General features: G+C 39.4%; 1 protein-coding gene and 1 pseudogene across 2 annotated transcripts in view; both read left to right on the forward strand.

The window, feature by feature from the left end:
- Nucleotides 1-24225, forward strand: part of GALNTL6 (polypeptide N-acetylgalactosaminyltransferase like 6) — a 948073-nt gene that overhangs the window by 548179 nt on the left and 375669 nt on the right. The window lies entirely within an intron of this gene.
- Nucleotides 7415-7618, forward strand: LOC112103343 (annotated as a pseudogene).

The raw sequence follows: 24225 nt of genomic DNA on the forward strand, positions 1-24225 counted from the left end.
CTTATGATTACATCTAGTGTGAACTTTACAAAATCAATACCTATAGTTCTGTTTGCAGCTGTAAAACTATGTGGAATGACACTACACAAGTGATAAATGCTTTGGCCCATATAGAAAGCACCATTTATTCTAAAGTCATGGCGACTCAGAAGGCTGAAGATGATAAACGGATACACGAGAATGCAGGATTATTCATGCGCTTGACAGGTTCTATGACAACAATGCCATAGAATTTTTATATTAATGTTTAATATGTGTAAATGTGGCATTTCTTTTATGAGCATTACTGTCATTTCATATTTTAGTGCCTCACCATTTTAATTATATTCAGTTTCCAGTATCTATTCTAGAGGGCTCATTTTTTTGAGCTGTGTGGATGAGTAGCTTCATATAAGGCACTGGAGGAACAAAGAGAGACAAAGCTCCCATCTTTGCTAGCAGAGAATTATTACATGTGGTAAATATATATAAAAATGCTAAACCATGAGACATACAGCTAAGGTTTTCCTTATAAAATATAAAGTAGATTTATCATTCCCCTTAAAAGTTTCCCGTGTGGTCTAAAATCTCCAGTTCGTATGTCAAGTGTTTTGGTTTGTTTTGTTTTTTTAAATAGGCATAAAACATTTGAGGAGAGGAGAGATGTCAGCGACTGGTATCTCTCTCTCTTCATGTTGCCATACATGCAGTAGTCTTTACTGGATGTCTTGTCTGTTGTTTTTGGCAACAGAGAAAGTCATCTGGAAGCTTCCTTAGTTGTTGTTTTTTTCCCTTTCTTTTCTAGATACTTGGTTAAAGCCTTATGAATCCAGTTGTCTTTGATTAACACCTTCTCTGCAGGAATATATATCCCTTAAAATTTATTTGGCAACTTGTGTATTAAAAGACAAGAGATTACACATTCATACCAATTTATCAGTTGGTTAAACACCACTTAACACTATCTAAATTCATCCCCATTATGTTGAATTTGTACTAATAGTGTCCTGTTTAAGCAATGGTTATTGCCATTCAGTATCATTAGCTAAATCAGTTTCCTGGGGGATATCTTAGTAAAGTGACTGTCCCAATTGAGCATGTTCCAATTAAGCAGAGTATTTGGTAATAGAATATTACACTTACACAGCACTTCTCATGAAGTGGTTCATGATGATTACATATATAGAACTACTGGACTACAACTGCCTCTGTGGTAGAGGGCAGCTGCTAACTGGCACCTAAGAAACTGCAGTTTAATGGGGAGAGGGGAAATTTTGAACAATAACATTGGGGCAAACACACATTTTTACAATATGCAGCACAGGCTCTTTATCTTCGGCTCGGTGTAGTCAGAGCTTAAGTTTTTAGGAACTTGTCTGAAAAGTCTTTATAATAAACTATATATGGCTGTATTTGTCTCTGTAAACAATGGACTGAGTAAACTCTGGTGCTGTAGGAGGAAATTATTAATACTATTAAGATAGTGATTTATGTTTTCAAATATCAGTTTAAATAGTATATAGCTAACCCTCACAATCCTCCTATGATATAGATAAGAGGGTGCTTTTATTCCCTTTTCATAGCTGGGAAGACAGAGGCACAGAAAGGGTAAATGACATAGCCAAGGTCACAGAAGTCAGTCTCAGAAGTAGGATAAGAGAACCCTGCTCTTCTGATTCACTCCCAATAGACTTCCTTGCCCATTAGACAAGTCATTTTAAACTCTGAGCATCTTCATATTGAAACCCATTGCATTGGTCCCATTGCCAGAAGCCACAAACCCAAGGGGAAGAGCGAGAGGAACAGGTCAGTTACTTGACTAACACATCTGTTTGTGCAACAGACTACATAACTGATGAGATTTTTGAAAACTGTAAAATGCACAGTATGGCACCTTTCTAAATATCACTTTAGTACTAATGCCCTTTCTCCCTGTTAAAGTTGCCTTCCCAAAAGATGCCTGAATGGATGCACTTACACATAATAATAAGTGGTCTGACAAATCCTATGAATTTGGCTTGTACCTTTCATCTGATTTATACCTAGAAACAAGTTATATTGAACAAGATGTCAGCTGTTACACTGAGTGATATGTACACATTTCCAATTTGGAAATTTTTTACACATTCACAACTCAAGTGACTGAATTTGGTTGAAACTTAAAAAAATAATCATTTCTGGGTTGAGATTGCTGGGGGGGGAAAATTCCCAAAAAGTTTTCCCCCCCAAACACAAGAGATAGAAAAAGGAAAAATTACGATGGAATTTGCATGTCAACTTTAATTATAGAGGTCATTGCCATTATACCATAACTACTGCAATATAAAAATATAATTACATTATTGTTGCTTTAAGAGTTGTGCCCTGTGTTTTTATATGTGGGAACTGATATCCTGGTTACCATCTTGTGTTAATTCTACTGAGCAGTGAATTCTCCTGAGCACTATTTAAGTTTTAGAACTTTTGTTTTCAATTGCAAAAGCCGTTTGAGATTGCTTACTCTCAAATGCAGTTTCAATGGGAAATGAAGCATAAAGCTTGGAAAGAAGCCATGGACACTGACCACTAAAAGGAGTAAATCACAGATAATGCTTTAAGTGCTCTGCTAGTGATTTATGAAGTAGGGGTATGGACCTAATTGTTTGTAAGTGTCCAGTAATTTTGGGTCTCTCAGATTCAGGTGCCCAACTTTAGAAATCTAGGGCCTGATTTTCAGTGGCTCCATTGATTTCAGTTAGAATGGTTTTGCTCAGCACTTCTGAAAATCATCCCCCCATATCTCAAAATGGACTTCAAAAACCGATGTCAAACACAAAATTAATGGACACTTTAAATTTTGGCCATAAAATGATTGCAAATTGTAAACAATTATATTAGTAATAGACAAAGTCCAGAAGCTTGGGAGGTTCAATTCAGATAAGTATAAAAAAGTATCCTCATCTGAAGCTTTTCTGAACCTGTACAACATTTGAGATAAGCAGGCCTGTGACAGGGCACCACTCTTTACACAGCTCTGATGGCCCCTCGTCTTGGCTCATATGGGGAATTAGCTCGCCACTGTCCATGCCCTGTCCAGCAGTCATTCAGTCTGTTGCCTCAGTCACTTGCTCTGTGGCCCCCCACTCACTGGTCAGAAGCTGCAGCGCCTCTTCTTCATGGCTTAGTCCTCCAGCCAAGTCACAATCATTCTCCCATTCAGGGTTCCCACCAGTGTCTCTCCACACAGTTGCCATGTTGACTGTGCCACTCCCAAAGTGGCTTGTAGGAAACCCTGGCCCACCCTCTACACCAGGTTCCAATCCAGGGGTCCTCGAATCAACAGTTATGGTCTGTTCTCTCAGCCTTTACTGTTCCTTCCTTGGATTGCTTCCTACACTCCTATTACAGGCTCCTACTCTCCACCCTTGTATCAGAGAATATGACTGCAGACTTTCTCATTGCAGCCCTAGAGCTCTGTTGCCAGCTCCCTGGCTTTATAGAAGCCCTGCCTGTTTCTACCCAGGTGATCTTCATCCCTAATTAAGTCTCATAGATGCCTAGCTTCCCTCCATGTGCAGCTTCTGGCTAATTGGCCCTTCTTGCTTATATTAATTCCTCTAGGACTACTGTGGCTCTCTTCCTCTTCCATTCTGACTCTAACTCCCACCGTCACCTTGTGTTAGCTGTTGCTTCTATTTTTGACAATCTGTTTTTTCATAATCAGATATTCAAGGGGAGTCAGGCAGCCACCTTATTGTGTCCTTCTTGGTTTGTAGATTCTCTTGAGAGTAAGGGAGTGAGGTGACCCATTCTTCCTCTTTGGTGCAACAGCTGGGTGACAGCTTTTGTGCCTGAACTTCCTACTTCTTGGAGTACTCCACATTACTGGCACATATTACTTGTCACAGAGATCATTGTGTGTAAGTACCTAGGAACAAAATTAAAATTGAAGAGAACTATAGCAGTGAGACCCAATGGAAAGACTACTCAGTCCTACTATCCAGAGAAGATCATCTGCTGCTAGAGGAGTAGAAGGAGCGCATGTGCGAGGAAACCTAAGGATACCTTGCACTGGAGCTAAGTGTGAAGCTGTCTGCGTGTGCCATGTTATGCTTCTGAAAAAAATAGGAATTGAACTTTGTGTTAGTATCTAGTGTATCTTTCTCTTCTTAATACCTTAAGCAGAATAGTCATCTCATACCAAGTTCTCATATTTTTGTAAGTAGACAAATGTAGACTACATAATTTATGGCAAATCTGTGCTAAAATATTTAATAGAAACTATTGTGACTACAGTTATCTGCTTTCTTCAGTTTAAATGGCAAAATGGATTAAGGATTTGGATTAAGGTACCATACTTTGATGATGATGATAAAGAGTATGATGAGTTTCAGGTAGTAAAGAGAGGATTATGCCTAAACTCTTAAAGCTTCTGACTTTAGCTTTACAGCCTTTCCATAGCTCAGTTTAGTACTAACCCAGCTCTACAAATGAGCTGGACAAATACTATAAAAATTAATATTTATTCCAATTTTGTGAGGATTATGTTCATGCACCTCTTTGTGTTTGCTCTCTGAATTTTCTAGCAAAAAAGTTAACTGGCAAGCATATTCATAGAGATAGTGAACTTTAAGAAAATTTCAAATATTTACAAAAGTTAATTTTTCAAATTATAAATGTGAGAATTGTAGGAGTCATGCTCACCCAATCAGGGATCTAAAACACACCTTGTTTCTGTGTAATCAATCAATTTTATTTCTAATTTGTCAAGGTTATTTTGAATCCTAATCCTGTCCTCAAGTGCTAGCAAACCCTTCCAATTTAGCGTCATCTATAAATTTTATAAGCACACTCTGCATTCCATTATCCAAGTCATTATTGGCAAATATTGACTAGTAGTGGACTCAGGACAGATCCGTGCTGAACCCCACTAAATCTGTCTTCTCAGTTTGATAGCGAACCATTGATAACTACTCTTTGAGTACAGTTTTGCACCCACTTTTGTAGCTTTATCTAGACTATATTTCCCTATGAGAATGTCATATGGGACTGTGTCAAAAGCCTTACTAAAATCAAGATGCATCACGTCTACAGCTTCCCCATTTGCTAGGCCAGTAATCCTATCAAAGGAGGAAATTAGGTTGGCTTGGCATGATTTCTTCTTGACAAATCAATGCTAGCTATTACTTATGATCTTCTAGATGCTTACAAATTAATTGTTTAATCATTTGTTCCTGTATCTTTCCAGATATCTAAGTAAGGCTGACTAATCTAGAATTCCCTGGGTCATCTTTATTCCCCTCTGTAAAGATAGCTATATATTTGCCCTTCTCCAGTCCTCTGGGATTTCCTCCGTGAGTTATCAAAGATAACCACTAACAGTTCTGAGATTGTTTCAGCTTGTTTCTTAAGCAGCACCCTAGACTATGTTGACACAGCAAAGAAAAACCCACGGCTGGCCAATGCCAGCTGACTCGGGGTTGAGCTGCAGGGCTGTTTCATTGCTGTGTAGGCTGCCAGGCTCTGAGACCCTCCCACCTCACAGTGTCCTAGATCCAGGGCTCTAACCCAAGCCCAGACGTACACAGCAATGAAACAGCCCCACGAGCCTGGCATGAGTCGGATGGCATGGGCTAGCTATGGGTGTCTAGTTGCTGTATAGACATATCCCTGTGGTGCGTTTCATCAGGCCTGGCTTATTTGAAAACGTCTAACCCATCTAAATATTCTATAACCCATTCTTTCCCTATTTTGGCTTATGTTCCTGCAGCCTTGCTGTTGGTATTACTTGTTAAGTATCTGGTCACAATTTGCCTTTTAGTGAAGACTGACACAAAATAAGCATTAAACACCTCAGCTCTCTTGATACCATCCATTATTAGCTCTCTTTCCCCATTATGTAGATGACCCACACTTTCCTTCATCTTTCTCTTGTTCCTAATGTGTTTATGAACCTCTTCTTATTGTCTTTTAGTTAATTCACTTACTGTGAGTAAGTGTGCATGCACAATCACAATAACTGTGCATGCACATTGGGTGTGTAATTGCAGGAGCATTTCCAACACCTAATGGTGTGACTAAACTCTGATAATCTGGCCTATTACTTCTAAGGTAAAAATCAATTAATCTTAATTCCATTTTTTCTGCAACCATACATACACATGCATGCCACAAGGTGTTGCAATGGAACCTGGCATCTCTAATTTTAGCAACCACAACCATCCACGATATAGAATGAGAGAAAGATAGTTTGTATAGTATGAGCACAGAAGTGGGAGTTAAAAACTCCTCATTTCTAGCTCCTATCCTCAAAGTGTATTCCCTCAGTGGTTTTGAAAAGTCACTTACTATCTGCCTCATTTTCCCCATTTTACAAATAACATTTATTTGCAGCTCACTTTGAGGACAAAGGGACTCTTTACAGCACTGCTAAGGATAATATAATTCTTGTTCCTTCTCCATACATCATTATTTGTAACTGAAATAAGGTAAAATATTCCTTTGTGTCTCTACAGAATTAATTTTTCACACTTGGAAGGTTAATTTGGCTCCGAGCAGAATTAGCAATGGCAGATTGCTTTAACCAGAAATGTATAAATAGAAATTTGACAGCATGTGCATGTTCTCACTTAAGAATCCTGTTCTTGACTCACAACTGGTATGTAACATCATAATTTGGTGGTGTACACTTGCACTTCTCTGTGAAGATGGCATGGGGCCCATTTCTAATAGGTGCCAAATCAACGTTTTTAGAGAGGAATCCTGCATATTGCTGCAAATGCCATCTCTGCTACAGAAAGGTCATCTGTTTTGACAGTGCTGACAAATGTGTCTATCATGATACTTTTTATATTTATGTACCAAGAAGGAATATTTGAATAGTGAAAGTAAAGGAGACACCAGTGCCTGGCCACGAAGCAAGATATATTGTAAAAATCACCTTGAAGAGTATAGCGAGGCGCAGCTGGGCCCCTACTGCCCTCACAAACCAGTCAGGGATGCCTCAGATTGATGCAATCACCAGTGTATTTTATTTATACAGTAAGTCCCCACTTAACAACCTCTCGCTTAACGTTGTTTCATTGTTATGTCCCTTCTCCATTACAGAACATGCTCTCCTATAATGTCGTTTGGCCACCTGCTTTGTCCATGGCTGACAGCCCTCCTATCAGCTCCCCTACACCCCATCCCAGCGCCTGCCGCCCACCGGTGGACCCCACGGATCAGCACTTTCCCCCTGCTCCCCCCACCTCCTGCCCGTGGCAATCAGCTGTCGTGCGGCATTCAGGAGGATGGGGGGAGGAGCAAGGACGTGGCATGCAGCCTCGCGGGAGGCGCTCTGGGGGGCACGTAGGGGAGCTGAGGGGGGGGCTGCCAGCCTGTTTAATACCTGTATTAAATTGCTTGTTTTAAATGTGTATAATGCCTTTTGTCTAGCAAAAAAAAATTTCCCTGGATCGCTTCTCGGCTCTCTGAGCTCTGGTCAAGTGTAGTATCCGTTCTTATCAGTTTAATATCTGATATGTCCTTTATTTGAAACTAACCCGTCCCCCCCATTTACATTAATTCTTATGGGGAAATTGGATTCGCTTAACATTGTTTTGCTTAAAGTCGCATTTTTCAGTAACATAACTACAATGTTAAGTGAAGAGTTACTGGATCTATTTCCCACCATCACCTTACTATCTATATACAGGATTTTGGAGCCAGGCTTCACAAGCAGAAAACCAGAGCCACCAGTCCCTCTCAGCCTCTGGCCTCTCCTTTTACCCTGCCCCCCAGCCCTTTTATAGCTCCTGGCTAATTAGGCTGGTAGCTGTTGCTAGTTGCCAGGCAGGCACAGGCCTATTCAGCGAGCTCCGATCTACTCCTCTTCATTGGAACGGGTGTGGCGGGGGGCTGATTAAGCACTCCTTGCCCAGCACCCAGTCACAGAGAGGAAAATATAACAGATTTTTGAGCAATGCTACACACCTGGCCCAGGACAAATATTTTGTCTTTTTTGCTAATGAAAATGGCTTAATAAAGGATTTTGCTATAAAAATCCACAAATCCACCACTTTGTCCTCCTTTAAAACTCACTTCTCTTGGTTGCCTACTAAATGCTCAGCAATCCTTGGTGCATTGTGACTCCTGCCTATCATGCTGATTATAATCCTCTCCCTGGTATCTTATGTTTCTGTTTTGCCTTTTTTTAATTCATCTGTTGTGTCCCATCTTATTCTTAATTATAAATTCTCCAGGGCATGTACCATGTTTTAGTTACATGTGTATATCACGTAGCACAAAGGAGCCAGGGACTTTAGGAGCTACTGCAATACAATAATAAATATTAGCCTCTTACTGCATGTTGTCACTATGTCCCTTTAATCTCCCTTTCCCATTTTTTGCCCTCTTCCCACCACCCCGAACCTTATACTTAGAACAGCCTCCTCTTTCACGTCCACCAACTGGTCTCTCTCCCTTTCCACCAGTAGATCTTTCCTTAACATGCATTTCTTCTACAGAACCTTCATGCACGAAATTATTCAACTATATTATGTCCACCATGTATTAGATTGTGGGATTTTTAAGGCAGGGACCATGGCTTTTCGTTTATTTGGAACATTTATGGCACTGATTCTAGTATAAGTACTGTGCAAGATTTAACTGTGTGCAAGGTCTGAAGCCAAAGAAAATAGAAATAGGGAGCATTTCACTGGAAGCAAGCCACATGAATTGAAGGGAGACAAGTAGTGCAACAATAGAAAGGCAGAAAAATTGCTCAGAGCCCCAACTGACAGAATAATATATTCTAAACTTTTTCTTTATTTATAAATACAATAATCTTAGTACTAGACTGGTTTATCAGGAGAGGGGAGATGACTGAAATGTTTAAGCATCAGATTTAAAATGTCTATGACGGGTAGGCAACCTATGGCACGTGTGCCGAAGGCGGCACTCAAGCTGATTTTCAGTGGCACTCACACTGCCCGGGTCCTGGCCACTGGTCCGGGGGGCTCTGCAGTTTTAATTTAATTTTAAATGAAGCTTCTTAAACATTTTAAAAACCTTATTTACTTTACATACAACAATAGTTTAGTTATATATTATAGACTTATAGAAAGAGACCTTCTAAAAATGTTCAAATGTATGACTGGCACGCGAAACCTTAAATTAGAGTGACTAAATGAAGACTCGGCACACCACTTCTGAAAGATTGCCGACCCCTGGTCTATGATCACTGGAATTCGGTGAGAGTCAACTCACGCTTTCCTCCTCCTGTTGTGGATAAACTAAGCTCCCAGAAGTATGAACTCATAGTCTGGACTCTTAAAGAAGCCTGAGCAAGCAGAGATCCCATGCAAGTGCACTGCTCTCTAAGCATCTCTCAACCATTCCTGCTCCCACTCTCTCTGCATAGGCACTGAATTATACTCCTGGAGGAGAGAGGGGTTGGAAAGGGTCTTCTATAGTTGAAGAAAACAACATATAATCTTTTACTGGTTTTAGTGGGGGTGATTCAAAGATTATAAGGCTAGAAGGGACCTCATTTGACCTCTTGGATTGCACAAACCATAGGCCTTCACCAAGCAATCCCTGCATCTAGCCCATAACTTCTGGCTGAGCTAGAGCATATCATTTAGAAATACATCCAATTTCATTTAAAGATTTTAATTGATGGAAAATCCACAACATGTGGCACTGATAACCTGCTGTCCCTCTACAACTCAGCAAACAGTTGTTTAGATATATGGCCCAACTTGTCCTCCAGCTCTCAGATCGCCCTGCAAGTATATGTCTGACTCTGGAGAGATGGGAAAAGGTAGGCAGTCATGGAACACAGAATTTCCCCCCCTCAGGCTGTGTTAAGGTGACCACCTATTTAGATGGCAAAAGTGGGACACATGCAGGAGCCCTGTCTCTGCTGCTCCTCTTCCCCAAGGCTCTGCCCCCTGGCCATGCTAGGCCAGGGTGCCTAGGAGCACCCATGTCCCTGTCCCCTGGGGCACACTGCCTAGGGCAGGTGGAGGGGCTAGGGTTGGGCTCCACACAGTGGCCCGGGCTGCCTGAGTGGCTCTTACTACTGCCTGACTCTGGCTTCTGTCCTGCCCAGGGGATGGGGGCTCAGAGGAAAGAGGAAGAGCTGGAGGAGGGCCTTGTGGCAAGAGGGGCTAAGGCCCACTTCACCCTGCTCACCTGGAAGAGGCTGGCCCCACCCCTGAGCCCCAGGCAGGCGCAGAGGAGCACCACAGGAACTCCAGGACAAATACTGTCCCAGAGTCATTCTGCATTTTGGGACTGTCCCACCCAATTCAGCTCTGTGTAGACCTCTGTAGTTACAGAACAATGCAATGGAACATGGGTTATGATCTGGCACCTAGTAACACAACTTTTCTTGTGCTTTTGTGATTCCGGTATATTTTCTCTGGCATTATCCCCACCTAATCTCTTTTCCTTATCACTTGCTAATGCCTCTGCTGTTTGGCTACTATCTGATTGGCTGGAGGGAGGTTGTAAAAAAGCTATACCCACAAATTACCATGAACACCACTGAAACTACTAATATGCAGAAGTGGAGATAAAACCCAGCAACTCCAGCCCCCCAAAAAGAGGCCTTTTGAGGTCAAGGAATATCAGTTGTTAGTAGTATTAGGTCCATACATTCTCTGTAGGCCAGTCACTACATGGTGACACTTGAAGAGTCTGACATTCTGTTCAGTGGAGTGTAGTGGTACTCAAACACGCATAGCTAGTATAGTACAAAGAGTTGACTAAACTGCAACAAAACATTTATGTCCACCAGTTTTTCCCTACCTGTTATTTTTTCTTAGTCTAAAATAGACCATTAATAATGGAGTGCAAAGCTCAGAAACATCACTCCCTGTGAGAAATTTCTGATCCACAAAGTTCTAGTTGGTCTGAAATTTTCTGAATTGGATTCAGTTATCATAGATTTCTGAAGTAATGAAATCTGTAAGTTTCATTTAATATTTATAAAAAAAGTCTTGTCATTCTTGTATGCATTAATTTTCAGTTATATTGCTCTAGTATATTGATGAAAATAGAAAGTTTAGAAATGCATGCTGTCTTTTATCTCCTAAGGTGCCTTTGGAAATATTAGGTATCTCAAAAGAGATTTTTTTTTTCTTACAAAGTGTCATCTGAATTGACAAGAAGCCTGTTGTGACTGGATGACCTGTGGAAATTATAGTTATTGGCATGCAATAGATTTACAGAAAAATGTGCTTGATAAACAGCCTTCAAATCTCAGTGAGACATCTCTTGTCTGGAGAACTCTCCAGAGGAAATTATTTCATAACCATCTCATATCAGGGATCTTAATTAAAATCCATCCTTGTTTTGGCTCCAGAATAAATCTTAAGTGAAATTACACTGAAGCATTCCAGTTGATCTGTGTGTAAGATTAGCATGGTTATTCATGCCTGTTGAGAACTTTATTTGCTCCTTTTCATTTTATTTTCTTCTCTGTTGTAAAGAGGTCATTTTGTAGGAATGATGTGACACTTTGATTCTTTCTGTTCACATGCACACAACAAAGTCCATAGAAATTCAAATAAACTTGTTATGGCAGTAGTACTCCCCAGAACATTTGTGTGTTTGGCACTTTATTATAAAGCAAAGAAAGGAGTCACTTATATAATTTCTGTGTTCTAAACTGAATGAGAATATTCAGAAAAAAGCAAAGATGGGTAGAAGCAGTAAATTCAAATTCAGCTTGTGCAAATAACTCTAACTTAAATGCAAAAACTTGATTAAAAAAAGATGTTTCAAGAGGAAAAATGGAAGTGAAATGTATTTTGTTCTGACGTGGTTCAGTTTACTGACTAATGAAATGTATATCTGCATATTTAAAGTATGAAGACATATGAACTGATTCAACATTCCTGAATATTTATGCCCTGATAACACCGCTGAACTGAATATAGGTTGTCTCTTTGTAGTGTGAAGAGATTTGTACAAACACTGTAAGATCTGCCCTTATTATCAAGTGTGATATGTGATCTCTGATTTGAATACAAGACTATAATTTAGGTAGTAATGCTGATGTCATAAACTGCAAGTGCACAGTTTGAGCTAAATATAAATATCAGAAGGAATCTATAATTAAATTTCCACATTGGTATGCAACTGGAGATCAGGTGTTACCTTTAGTGACACATACAAAATGGTTGTCTTATTTGCCCTGGGCTATGATTTTTTATGTTGTGCATAACATAGATTTATTGGCATTTTGGCTCAAGGAAGTACTGTGGATAGCATACAATAAATGGAGTATCGAGTCTGACATGGGAAAGGACAAAGGGTTAAAACTAGGTCTGTTGGGGACTTTTTTTTTTTTTTAGCAGATTAATTTATGAGGAATGGTGAACAATATAGAGAGGATATGTGGTTATGGCACTGGACTAGGATTCAAGAAACCTTGGTTCAGTTCCAGACTCTTCCATAGAATTCCTGTACGACTTTTGGCAAGTGGCTTAATCTTTCTGAATCTTTTTCTCATTTGTAAAGTATGGGGATAATAATCTTTGTATTTGTCTCATCCTTAGTCCATTTTATCTGTTAGGGATGTAAACTATTTGGGTCAGGGACTCTACTCTCTCTTACTCTGGACCTCTAGGTACTACCATAATATAATTCATAGTATTAATAATGAACTTTAATTAAATGTAGTATTTTTGATTCAGCCCAATTACTCCCCATGTGTGGTGCCCTTCATTCATAATTTTAAATGTGCTATTCCACAGGAGTTATTGCTACACTTCTTTTTATTATTTTTTTATTCATCCTAATTCCATATTTGTTAATCTTTAATTTTTTTACAGATGCAATATGGGAATACTGTGTGTATATATAAGGTGCTGATGGTATATATGAGAGCTGCAAAAATAATGTACTTTTCAGTTTACTGGAAATTCCAAAAAAAATATTTGGGGTCAAAATGATTTTTTTTTTTTTTTTTTTTTTGAAATTTTCAGTGAATCAAAATGTTGAGAAAATTTTCTTTCAGTTTGAAAAACACATGTTTCAACAAAACTGAAATGTTTTGTTTTTATTTTGACCATATTTTTATTGTTTTTAATAAGATGAAAGGAAATTTTGAAACAGGCATTTTGAAATGAGAAATTGAAATGTTTCATTTAAAACCTGTTGAAACAAATTCACTGAATCTACATTTGGGGCGGGGAGGGGTTGAAATGAATAAAAATAAGTTTTGACTGAAAAAATTTCACCCAGCTCTAACTATAACCAATCATTCATCAGTAATTAATTTCATATACTCTCTATTGATTCTCTGTTGAATTTTCTTTCAGTAGGTTGTCTATTCTTGGCCTATATAACAAAATGCATTCTCAAAAATAATGCAAGGACAGTATTGATTCACTCATGTCAGGCACAAGCAGCAAAGAATAAAGGATATAATTCTTGTTTTTCATGTGAGCTGCTGTGGCAACACATGTTAAACTGGACAGTTAAACTGATTTTGGAGATTCTACCTTTAATTGCTGTGGATAATCAAGATATTTTTCCCTCACCCATTGTCACCATGCTTCAGTGGGTCACAGATGAGAAAGCCAAATTCAGGACAAACTGCTGAGAAATAGGGCAGACTCACCCCAAACTGGTGGTTTTCTCATTATATTATACAACTAACAAGTAAGTAACAAAAGTAAACTTCTGTCTTACCACACTGGTAAACAGGAAGTCAAAAATGCAGTCTCCTTAGGAATTCTAGCCCTTGTCTCACCACCCAGATACCGGACTATATGATGTGTGGTTACTGAAAACCAATTTAATCAACTATAGGGTCTTCTAATCCCAAGAGATCAGCCACTTAGCCAGGTCAATATATACCCCAGATTTTACCCAATAATCATGCAGAAGCCATGTGACGTTGTGCAGTCTATATGGTTTTATAAAAACATGATGATAAGTCAATATAATGTAACTGGGATAGTTTTATAAAAATTTGACAATAAGTGAATATAATGCAACTGGGATATGCTTCATGCAAAAGGTCTCTTGTAAGGTATCATTACAAAGTGCATAATCTACTGAGTATGATCATCTGATTTGTATAAATGTACCACTCTTGTATCTAAAACTAGAAATATAAAATGTAACTCTGAGGGCCTATTGTAATTATGTAAAGTGTGGGCCATTAATGATGGTTTGGAATCTTGATGACTCCCATTGTCTGCAGATGGCTGTTTACCTGTGAGTCTCCCTGTATATGTGTGTGCTGGCAAGTGAGTAATGAAGTCTTGCAGTGACATGTGATCATGTCACCTGAACTGGAATCCATCTTTAACCTGGTGCTTTTCCAGTGAGGGGGGGTGGAAACCCAGAGGGACAAAGGGTTCCCGCCTTATGCAAAAGATATATAAAGGGGTGGAACAGAAGAGAGGGAGAGGGGCCATCATGGAGAATCCCCTAGATAACACCTAAGCTGGAACAAGAGCTGTACCAGGGGAAAGAATTGTGCCCAGGCCTGGAAGGTGTCCAGTCTGAGAAAAACTTACTGAAGCATCTCTGAGGGTGAGATTATCTGTATTTAATTTGATTAGGCATAGATTTGCGCATTTTATTTTATTTTGCTTGTGACTTACTTTGTTCTGTCTGTTACTACTTGGAACCACTTAAATCCTACTGTCTGTATTTAATAAAATCACTTTTTATTTAGTAATTTACTCAGAGTATGTATTAATACCTGGGGGAGCAAACAACTGTGCATATCTCTCTATCAGTGTTATAGAGGGCGAACAATTTGAGTTTGCTCTGCATAAGCTTTATGCAGGGTAAAACGGATTTATCTGGGTTTAGACCCCATTGGGAGTTGGGCATCTGAGTGCTAAAGACAAGCACACTCCTGTGAGCTGTTTTTAGGTAAACTTGCAGCTTTGGGACAAGTGATTCAGACCCTGGGTCTGTGCTGAAGGGGACTGGAGTGTCTAATTCAGCAAGACAGGGTGTTGGAGTCCTGAGCTAGCAGGGAAAACAGAAGCAGGAGTAGTCTTGGTACATTGGGTGGCAGCTCCCAAGGGGGTTTCTGTGATCTAACCCGTCACAAGCCAATCCTTTAGTAACTAGAAACTAAAGGTTTAATAATCAAAGAAAAGAAGAGAGTTAATAATGGTTAATAGATCAAATGCGTAGAAATAATTGCAAAGTCCTTATATCAGGTTTTTAGCAGTGATGGAATAGATTGCTGTCTTGTAAAGTATGACTGGTAACTTCCAAGAGATTGGAAGTTCCTCAGTCCATAGTTCAAAATGCTCCTTTTAGTTGTAAATCCACAGTCCAGAGAATCAGGGCTGGAAAAAGGCAAAATGGAGATATCTCAGGGGTCCTTTATGTCCTCTGCCATGCCCCTGGAAATTTACTGTCTCAAAACAAAGCTCATATCCCAGTTTGTAGAAAGTTTACTGGCTCAAGATGGAGTCCAGGGTCACATGAGCATATCACATATCCTTACATGGCTTGATCACTCACAGGGGGTAGCCATTGCCCATACTTTTGCTGAGACTCCCACAGGAAGTGCTATCTGGGCGAAATGGGTTTCTTCTATGGCTCATTGTGAGAGCTAAGTGTCTTTGATGGGTCATCAGTACAGCTGTCTGGCCTCAATGTACATTTTACCTAGTAGGTGTCACCCAGGAATACTGCACATATATATGATGCCTGTATATGGTGTGACAGACCCAGACCAGTGGGATACAGGAGTCTGGTAGAGGGCAAATATACTGGTCACTGGATGAGTAGTTTTCTGTTCCCTGAGTGACCAGAGAAGGGGCTGCACTAGAGTAATCAGGAACCTGCTAGAACCAGTTAAGGCAGGCAGGCTAATTAGGATACCTGGAGCCAATTAAGAAGAAGCTGCTAGAATCAATTAAGGCAGACTAATCAGGGCACCTGGGTTTTAAAAGGAGCTCACTTCAGTTTGTAGTGCGAGAGTGTGGAGAGCTGGGAGCAAGAGGCACAAGGAGCCGAGAGTGAGAGGGTGTGCTGCTGGAGGACTGAGGAGCACAAGCGTTATCAGACACCAGGAGGAAGGTCCTGTCGTGAGAATAAGGAAGGTGTTTGGAGGAGGCCATGGGGAAGTAGCCCAGGGAGTTGTAGCTGTCATGCAGCTGTTACAGGAGGCACTATAGATAGCTGCAGTCCACAAGGCCCTGGGCTGGAACCCGGAGTAGAGGGCGGGCCCGGGTTCCCCCCAAACCTCCCAATTGACCTGGACTGTGGGTTCTTCCAGAGGGGAAGGTCTCTGGGCTGTTCCCCAACCCACATGGTGAATCTCTGAGGCAAGAAAATCCGCCAATAAGCGCAGGACCCACCAAAATAGAGGAGGAACTTTGTCACAATGGCCAATATTTATAACTTCTGATACAAAAATGATACATGCATATAAACAGGGTAATCATACTTAGCAATTCATAACTTTTCCATTGATACCTTATGTGACATATTTTGTACAAGAGTTGTTGCAATTGTATAACAGTGGCAATATCAATTATATAAATGGTCATGTTCAATCATACAATGTGACACCCATTAAATCTTAATGCTAATGAAAAGGGAGCCAGACTGACTCTAGAGCCAAAGATGCGACAAGCAAATGCTGTTTCTCACGTAATTGCCACTTGCCCACTCTTTCTGAATCCCTATTGCCTCCTGATGCTAATTTTTTTTTCTTCTGAGCCACTTGCTGATACCTTTGAGTTTCCCCTTTTACATTATGATTGGTTGGGTGAGGGCTTGAGTACAGTGAAAACACACATCACTCCATATTTAAAGGCTTTACATCTACAACATAATGTAGCATACATTTCTCTTCTCTGCTCTGTCAGTGCCCCTTGGGCATAAACCCTTCACTATTCTATCCCTAGGTATCTCCTGGGCATGATTGTGCGAAATGGTTATATGGGCTACAAAGCCACTAGGGATAAGCAACAGCTGTCCTCCAGCTTTATTTCCATTTGTGGCCTTATCTATATTTCAGTCCAGGTCCCCTGAAATGGAAAGTTAGTGTTAATCATCTGTGACTTCTAGTCCAGAAAAATATTGATAAATTATACTTTGCTAGCAGAATGATCTTCATTCATCTAAGCTTTTAAAAGAAAAGAAAATAGGCTACAACACAAACAGACATTTCAAAATACACAGTAAGTGCATATGTAGCAGGAGAGTTGGTTGGCAGGGAGTGTGGAGCCTTTCTATAAAATAATTCATATATTATTACTAGTTCAGTGTGCATATAATTTGATCGCCAAGATTAAGGTTAAGGATAAATTGAGACAAGGTAGAAGCAACATCAGTTCCTTCTGGTGTGGACTAAAATTAAACATATTTTTTATTTGCTGTTCACATTTCATAAATAAACAAGCCAACCATTTTTGTAAGGTTGCTAAACACTTTGTGTTGACATTTCAGCTACACTCAGTCAAAAAGTTAGCAAAATTCTTTCCCTTTCAGCCTCTCTCACTGTTCTCTTTATCCATGCCTCATGGATATGTTATGATCCTGGGTTTAAGAAGCACATGGGACAAAAATTATTTCCTCTCCAAAAAGGTTTTGCTGGCCCTTCATGAACTCTCAAGCATCTCCTTTTGAATCCTTTGAGAGAATTTGGACATTTCTAATCAAGAACATAGCCACTAAAACACAAGCCTGCACACCCTTGTGGTTATGAGTTATTCCAGCTCCACTTTTTTTTCTCAGATAGTGATCCTACAATGATTTTAGTGGAACATTTGAAACTTTAATGTTAAAATTAGAATTTTCTTCAGCAGTTGCACATCCTCCCATCATTGACTTGTTGTCAACCGTGTCTAGTTGTATCAACATCACATCTCCTTACATGTAGAATAATGTTTAGTCATTGTTATTTCACCCACAATATTGCCTGTTAGCCTGGACATAGAAACAATAAATCCAAGTCCCTGAATGTATAAGACAAGGACTTTGGAAGCAACATGAACGCAACTAAATGTCACTTGATGAATAACCACAGTAGGAGATGTGCACTTGCGAAAATGTGTTTCCAGGTCTATAATGATGAGATCCTGTACTCTTTTTTTTTTTTTTTTTTTTTTAAGCAGTGCATCTTTTTCAGATTCGCTTGACAAATAATTTCATCTCTCCCATAAATTGAAATTAAATATCATATTTCCCTGAACATCAAATAGAATATATAGAGAGAGATTAAAAGTAATTTTTACCAATATCAATTTAGGACCTGATCCAGCAAAGTACTGTAGGCATGGAATATAAGCATATGCTTAAGTGCTTTGCTGAATTAGGACCTTATTCAGTTTATTGTTTTGACACTATTATTTAGCTAAACGGGATTGTTTTACTGGTTTCCTCATCCTCCTGCCCCCCTTACTCCAGTTATATGTTTATCTACAGTTTGCCGATCATTTTAATTATATACATCTATAGTTCCTAGCTAAAAATGTCCAACATTGACACTTCAAGCTGGGAAGATGTGGCCACAGTGGAGGGCTGTCCAGGGAGCCAGTGGCTGAGAGAAAGGAAAGCAAAGAGAAAAATGCAGCAAGCCTTAAGCACTAATAATGCACCAACTTCATCTGTCCTGCACTTTACGCCAGCATTATCTGTGGCAAGAACTCTTGCTAAAGAATTTGATTTTTTAACCACTCGTGATGCTGCAGCATGATACATAGTAACTGAATTTCTTTGGTGCTTGCACCATCATCTTTCAAAATGGGCTGTTGCCCCACGTAGTTCCTAGCAGAACAGGGCCCTGATCCCCATGTGTGGCCTCTAATACTAGAGAAACTGAAATGATGATAATCATTGTAATCATATATGCATGCATGCAACAGGTACTTTCTAGTACCAGCATACTTAGTCTCTAAATATTAGTCCACAGTTTACAACATATGCTATTTGATGGAGTCCTCATTCTTCACTCTAAGTCCTCCAAGAAGGAGTAAAGATTTAACCTGGACATACTATGCCTGTCCTTCCAAAACAGCGTTAAAGTCTTACAAGAGACTGTTGGGTAGTCCCCTTAGGGTCTCTCCAATGTGTGTGGTCAGAATAAAAGCAGAATTTAATTTATCATTGCTGCCATGTCTCTTCACTTTCATTAAATTCTTCACTACCCCATAATGACTTAGAGCTCTGGATCATATCCTCATATCCTTCCCAACCTATAAAACACATTTTTTTTTTCAAAGACACACTACATTTATAGTTAATTAGTTTCCTTCCAAATGAATAATCCAATAAAATTGAATTATGGTTATTAAAAACATAAAAATGACATCAGTCCTCAGATTTGGAACATTTCCATACATGTATTCATGACATGCAAATTTGATTGAGATACAGATCATCTGCACTTTGTATTCTGACAAGACTATATGCTAAGATAGGGATGCGATCTCAGTTTCAAGGAAAAAGTAAAAGGCAAGGTCATGTTCAACAAAAAATGCAGCGACAAAACTGATTGGTGCTAGCCAACCTGCCTGATCATCTGACTTCTGTCTGCACCAATTGGTCTGCCTTTACTTTGTTTAACGTTTGTCTAAGATATGCTTGCATTATACATTTTGACTGTTTGGAGGAGGGATTAGCTCGTCAGTATATGACAATGTGCTGGTAATGCCAGGAAGCTAAATGTTTAGTAATTACATTTTAGGTGCAGGTGATGCATTGATGTTGGAATGAAAGAATAACAAACAAATTAGATAAAGATAAAAACCATTAAATTTAGGGCAGTTAACCCATCCAAGACTGCAGTTCTGTTTTTAACTATCAAGCTAGCGCATAAACATCTAACCAAGCCGGAAATTATACCTCCAGCTCAAGGGTACGTCTTTACTACAAAGTGAAGGTGTGATTTTTAGCACTATTGGACATAACCAGGGGTGGCTCCAAGCACCAGCACAGCAAGCGCATGCCTGGGGCGGCAAGCCGCAGGGGGCGGCCTCCTGGTCACTGGGAGGGCGGCCTTTGGCAGCGTGCCTGCGGGAGGTCCACCGGTCCCGCGGTTTTGGCGGCAATTCGGCGGCAGGTACGCTGAAGGTGCGGGACTGGCAGATCACCCACAGAAACGCCGCCGAATCCACGTGACTGCTGACCGCCCGCAGGCATGCCGCCGAAGGCCGCCTGACTGCCGTGCTTGGGGCGGCAAAAAACATAGAGCCGCCCCTTGGCATAACCATGCTTTCTTTGAAATAGCTAGCAATCTAAAACATTGTGCAACAATAGTAATGAAGATATGGTAGCAGGGGCTTCAGCATGGGCTAGCAACCTGAGTGTGGATCCAGGGTCCCTGGCAGCTAGTTTGAGTGCCACTGTGACTACTATTGTTACCTGTGCTAGGTAGATTAAAGCTTCCAAGGGTAAAATCAGATGCAGGAGATCTGTACTGGTAAGAGTTTATCTTCTCTTTATTCCCCACCTGAAATCATAATCTTCTTTGACTTTACAAGTAGTTGCTATGGAAATGACAACATGAAAAGCATTTTACTTCATGTGTGGAATAAAAAACAGGAGCAGAAACAGTTCATAAGAGTTCAACTGTTTATAAAAATCAGATTTTGTTTTCATGCAAAAATCCCATATTCAGAGGCCCCAATTAGGATACATAATTCCTTACCAAAAGTAATAAAGGTCAATGAAGAAATTCACAAAATATGACACATCATGCAGAGTCTGGGTATAGTCTAGGTATAACTTGTTTTCCTAACTATGATGATTTTTTCCAAATTTTTCCATGAGGCATCAGCAACTTTTTAATATATAACGACACTAACAATCCTGCTATACTTTGCATTATGAATTATTACTTAAGTAATGCCCTTTTCTCTTAAACAACTCAGTATGTAATTTTGACTTTAGTTTGAAAGAGATTTTGAATATCATGAGAGAGATTTCCCTTATGAAGGGAAGCTACATTTTATGAACATTCCCATCAGATGGATCATCATAGATTACAAGCTTGACGGTAAGTCATCAGCAACAAGACTCTTTATATATGTCATTTTAAAAAAAAAAGTCAGTTTCCTTCCTAAGAACATAAAGTACAGTACATCTTGCAAAAACTAATAGCATCCTCAATCCTTCAGTTGTAAGCTGTTATATTCTACATAGAAACCTTCAGTTGTAAGCTATTATAGTCTACATATGTTCCTTCATGGCACAACAGCGCAGTTTTACCCAACAGTGTTATAGAACCTACCAATCCATTTGAGGGTGGGGAGGATTGTATGCTTAAGTACTGCACAACTGGTGATTTTTTTTAAAGAAAAAAATGTGTAAACCCTTTTACCACACCTATGACCAATACTGTAATGATTTGAAAAGGTACTAAAAATTACATTAATGATTAGGAATGCACTTATGCCTTAAAAGTGTGCCTGCAAATTTCCATAGTATTTTAACTTACTTGATTAGAAAGTTTTACATCATTTCATGTTTTAAAAACTGGTCAGCTGAATGTTTATAATGTTTTGCCAATGGAATTCTGCTTCTAAATTGTCTGAAATACTTTATACTATGTTTTGCTTCTGTTGCTCCTTCTGACACCAGTGTTCTATTTCAACATCAGCATTACCTCTGTCAAAGGGTGGTGGGTATCTGGAAGGTTGGCTTCCCAGCTGAGGAAAAATCAGTGATGCAGAGTCTAGGTATATTCTACATGTAACTTGTTTTATTCACACACAAAACCAGCCCTGAAATGAAGATGGTCCAAGAGCTCGTAGGGCAATCCCTTCATTCAGGAGTCTCATCCTAACACCAGTGCCCCATAGGATAAAATACAATAAGGACTAATACAAAGTACACCACTTAGGAAGGAACAATCAGTTGCGCACACAAAGAAAATGGGAAATGATTGCCTAGGAAGGAGTACTGCAGAAAGGGAAATAGGTTACAGCTAAATATATGTCAACAGTGTAACTGTTGCTAAAAAAGCAAACAGCATTTTGGGATGTATTAGCAGGAGTGTTGTAAGCAAGACACGAGAAGTAATTCTTCCAATCTACTCCACGCCGATAAGGCCTCAGCTGGAGTATTGTGTCCTATTCTGGGCACCACATTTCAGGAAAGATGTGGACAACTTGGAGGAAGTCCAAAGAAGAGCAACAAAAATGATTAAAGGTCTAGAAAACATGACCTATGAGGGAACGTTGAAAAACATTGGGTTTGTTTAGTTTGGAGAAGAGAAGATTGAGAGGGTATATAAGTTTTCAAGTCCATAAAAGGTTGCTACAAGGAGGAGGGAGAAACATATTTCTCTTTATCTGAGGATAGGACAAGAAGCAATGGGCTTAAAATGCAGCAAGGGCAGTTTAGGCTGAACATTAGGAAAAACTTCCTGTCAGGGTGTTTAAGCACTGGAATAAATTGCCTAGGGAAGTTGTGGAATTTCCATCATTGGAGATTTTTAAGAGCAGGTTACATAAACACCTGTCAGGCCTGGTCAGATAATACTTAATCCTGCCATGAGTGCAGGGGACTGGACTAGATGACCTCTCGAGGTCCCTTCCAGTTCTGATTCCCACAAAGCAAGGAACTGACTCTAATCAGAGACCAAAGCACAGATCAAACTGTCCAGCAAGCACTGCCTCTACAGAGAACCTTGTGTAATGAAAACTAACAACACAGCTTGTCTTCCCAAGGCTGACTGTTGGCTCCCACTCAAAGACCTTAGAAGACTGTGGTGATACCTGGTGGTGGCTGCTGTTTACAATATTTTGGCAATGGGTTTCTGCTTTTAAATTTTCTCTGAAATACTTTAAAGTATGTTTGATTCAAATAGAAGAAACAAAAGCTGCTTTTTATAACCAAAAAAACCCCAATGATCATCTTTGAAGTTGTCGGTGAGTGGAATCTTCAAATAACAGATGTGTTGATAAGGGCTTTGCACTTATCATAATATCTGTTCCATGAGTATTCTTCTGACAACATTTGTCAGTTTTTTCTTTTTCTTTTTTAATTGTTTCCCCGGATACATACACAGCAGCAGACAAATATCTCAGAAGATACAGAACAATTTGTTTAGTAGAACATTTACTACTCTGGCTGGAGTTCTTAAATTTGCTGCACAGCTTGACAGTGCCACTATGTACATGAACTCTGAAGACATACACATTTGGGGACTGTTTTTTCATAATTGCATCCCTCAGTTTAGCATGAAAACACATGCTGTTATGCATGAAAGATGCACTTGCATGAATGGAAATTTCAAATTAACATGCAATTACCTGCTTTTCATATGGAATTAAATATTTTGTGCATGTAATTTAGGAATATTATTTTTACCATAATTCAGTGAAAGCGTATGCTTTAATGCTTGCTAGAGGCTTTAGTTTTTAGCATCAGAAGGTGGATGTCTATTTGCCATTCCGTTTCTCAAAATTAAAAACAAAATCATTTGGTCATCCACTGCAAGCAGATATTATGTTTCTCCAGCTCACTTCTCACCAGTATTTCATAGGCTTGGTCTATACTTAAAAATTTATACTGACAGAGCTTTTTTCAGTCAGGGCTGTGAAATAAAAAAAAAATGTACACAGAGACATAATCCATCGTGCCAACAAAACCCCCCAGTGTGGACACAACTATGCTGACAGAAGTGTGCTTCTGTCAATGTAGCTAATGTCATTCAGGGAAGTGGTGTTCATGCACCAGCAGAACTCCTTCTGTGGCACAGCTGAACTGCATCTACATTGAAGGCTATGCTTGCGTAGGCCCTGTAGTGTAGACATAGCTATAATAATTGCAGCCCAGCGTCACCATATTTTCTGTGTTTTGCAAGCCAACAAAAATATAGAAAGGACAGTCAGAATGTTGGGATCTGCTGTGAAGAATAGTTTAGAATAGATATCTTTGATATGGAATTTCTCAACATAAATATATTTAAGCAAATAAGCAGATAAACATTAACTGATGAAGTATTTAATAAATAAATTTATTCAAAAACTCTTTGCAAATGGTAATGGAGAACAAATTACTATGCTTGACATTTAAATCCTGAAAAGCTAGGGGAGATCAGTGCTTTCTTGTCTGTCTTATGTGCTACTGTCCTCAGACATGAATGAAATAATTTTCATGTGCAGCAGTCCATTCTTAGTTGCTTAATTCAAATGGATAGCTAGCAAGTTGTACAAATGTCTTCCATTGCCTTCTCCATTCAGCAAACCATAGCATCTAACTAACTTGAGGGAGACCTATCTGCTTTTTGATATTTCTATTCAAATGTCACTCATGAATTGAAAAGTGCTCTGG

This window comes from Terrapene carolina, unplaced genomic scaffold (assembly GCF_002925995.2).
Source record: "Terrapene carolina triunguis isolate 2854851 unplaced genomic scaffold, T_m_triunguis-2.0 Scaffold66, whole genome shotgun sequence".
NCBI classification, from domain to species: domain Eukaryota; kingdom Metazoa; phylum Chordata; order Testudines; family Emydidae; genus Terrapene; species Terrapene triunguis.